We start from the raw sequence: 2,927 nt of genomic DNA, 5'->3' as shown, positions 1-2,927 counted from the left end.
AAAGACAGAGACAGAGGGGCAGGAGGAGAGAGAGGGATGGAGAGAATCAAAGAGAGAAAGTCCCCAGTGCTACCTGCTGTGCAGGAGCAGGGAGTTTCTCCACAGGGATACACTGCAGGATAAATCTACCCTTCCATGTATTCTACACAAAATGCCTTTTAGTTGGAGTATGTACCCTCCCTTCACCCTCTTGATATTAATAATTAATATTATTCATGAATTAAAGAGAAAATTTCTTGAAATTTTTACTTATTAATGCATTCACTTGATACTTTAAAAATGATCAAATATACGTATGCTAATTTATTCTACCTCTCTAAGATGTTATCCTGCGCTATATGAGACATAGTAGTCTGGACTGTGGCCTCTAGCTTAGGGATCAGTTTTCTGTCACTGAATATGATATGTATGCTTAAGTATGATGTACCCACACCAACTTTTGAACATAGCAGACCCTCTTAATGATTGCTTATTGAGTGCCATCCTATAGTATAGGCAGAGATTTATACAGACATGTAAAGATCGGCCCTCAAGAGGGAAAAAGAACAAGGCTCAATCAACCAGGGTGATGTCTGTCAAGACCACCAACCTCTGATAACAAACACACTATCAGATAGTGAAAAGTTTGAGATAATTAATGTACACTCATTCTCAACAGCAAAGTCGTTGCTTTTAACTCATGAGGGGTCTTAGGCAGTCCAAACTTCGATTTGTATGTGTTGTAAATGGATGCTATGGTCACTCTCTTCCTTCCCTTTTCATCAGTTTCTTGAGTTTGATACCCAGTTGCATAGTTAGTAGAACCACCCATTTATAAGATCCATAGTTGTTTCCAAGACTGAGTGACTTGGTCTCAGGCTGCTGGCCTTGTTTTTATCCCTCTAAAACTAAATGAAACAGAAGTAACAGCAAAATTCATAGTAAAAGGCATGGCTATAAAAAGCCATGACTAGCCCAACACAGCGGTGATAATATCCAAGTGTGAAGTGAGTGCCCTGGAATAGAACTTTCGCCAATTATCTCGCCGTAGATGTTGTAGAAGGAAGGCAATTTGATAGAATATTTAGAATACTAATTTAATCAGTTTGTAAAACCTACTGTACATATGCTTTCAGTTTGAAATGATAAAATTTTAATCTTGGCTCAGGTGGTTTACTTGATGAATCCATTTTCTTTTTTTTTTTAAATAAAGTGGAATTCATTGCCTCCATCTCTATGTTCATCAACGGACCGAGCCGAGTAAATAGTAGTTACTTTTTTCAGGTATTTGAGCTCCAACCAGAGGCCATTTATGTTTTAGGTGGGTGAGTATGCGTCTGTTTAAAAAGATTTTTTGTTTAAATTTATGCACATGTCTTTCTGTCTGTGGGGGGATGAGCAACCTGAGTGTACATACTCTTGGAGTTCAGAAGAGGGCGTTGGAGTTAGTTACGTGTGATTGTGAGCCACCCAGTGTGATTAGTGGTAATCTCACTCAGGTCCTTTGGAGGGAGAATGAGTCCTCTTAACTGTGAGTCTTCACTCTAGCTGCTGGTTTGTTTTTAATGTCTACATCTACAGATTCCCACCCAGTGGATACTAGGATAACAAACTTAGGAAGAATCCTAGCTTTGACTACATTTAACCTTATATTAAAATAGAGATTAAAAATCCACATAGAAAATGTGGAATGCTAGAGTTAGATAGTGCAGAGGGGAAGATTCTGGACATATGGGCTTTGTCCTTGTGCCTTTTGGTGGAATTATTATCAAATTTCATCCTTATTTTGTTTGGGTGTTCTTCAGTCCTATAACTCCCCATTTTTTCCATTTTGTTTTGGCCTAGTTCAGGTATCACCTCTAGGACCTAGAGTCTAGGCTTTTTTAGCTTCAAGTAACCCTTATATTCTTTGTTTTCTCATTTTGATCAAGGTGTGGAATACAGCGGCTGTTGCCCTATAGCTTCCCTTTTAATTTCGTTTCATGGAAATTACATTTTAACTGTTGCCTCTACTAGTATCAGTAGCCTGGAAAGATCACAAACAGATAGTGAACACAAGACACAATGAACCAAGATGGGCAGTGGTGGCACACACCTTCAATAACAGCCCTTGGGAGGCAGAGGCAGGCAGATCTCTGTGAGTTCGAGACCAGCCTGGTCTACAAGAGCTAGTTCCAGGACAGGCTCCAAAGCCACAGAGACACCCTGTCTCAAACTGCCCTCCCCAACAAAAAAGAAGCAATGAACCCATGTGTGACTGATGATCATCTGTGAAGTCACTCTGCAGCCATGGGTACTGCTTCAATTTTTTTTTTTTTAATTTTAATGCGCAGTGTTTGAAGAACTGGCGAAACAATGTAGGAAAGAAATCTGAGAGTGTTTGAAAACTAGAAATTTTTTTCTTATTTTAATTTTAAATAGCTTGCTTCACATGTCAATTCCAGTTCCCTCTCCCTCCCCTCCTCCCACACCCCCTAGCAACCCCCCCCCCAGCCTCCCACCCTATCGCCACTTCCTTCCACATAGGGGATATCTAGAGTCTGTCATTTCACTTAGGGCAGGGTCCAGGCACTCCCCTAGGAGTCCAGGCTGAGAGAGCATCCCTCTTTGTGTTATGGACACACAAAGTCCGTTTGTATGCCAGGGATAAACACTGATCCACTGCCCAGGGCCCCAGAGGTTGTCCAGGCCTCCTCACTGACACTCACATTCGGGGGTCCAGATCAGTCCCATGCTGGCCTCCCAGCTGTCTGTCTGGGGTACAAGAGCTCTCCCCTGTTCAGATCAGCTGTCTCTGCTGGTTTTGCCAACCCATTCTTTGGCAATTTGCTCATCTCTCCTCTCTCTCTGTCACTGGAAAAATTTTTGAGTGAGAGGTTTTTTTTAGCTGCAGGAAGCTGGTCTTGACTGTAAGTGGAAGAAAGAAGGAGGAAATCTCACAATTTAGG

The sequence above is a fragment of the Mesocricetus auratus genome, unplaced genomic scaffold, assembly GCF_017639785.1.
Source record: "Mesocricetus auratus isolate SY011 unplaced genomic scaffold, BCM_Maur_2.0 Super-Scaffold_100040, whole genome shotgun sequence".
Classification (NCBI taxonomy): domain Eukaryota; kingdom Metazoa; phylum Chordata; class Mammalia; order Rodentia; family Cricetidae; genus Mesocricetus; species Mesocricetus auratus.
Note: the sequence above shows the minus strand (reverse complement) of the source record.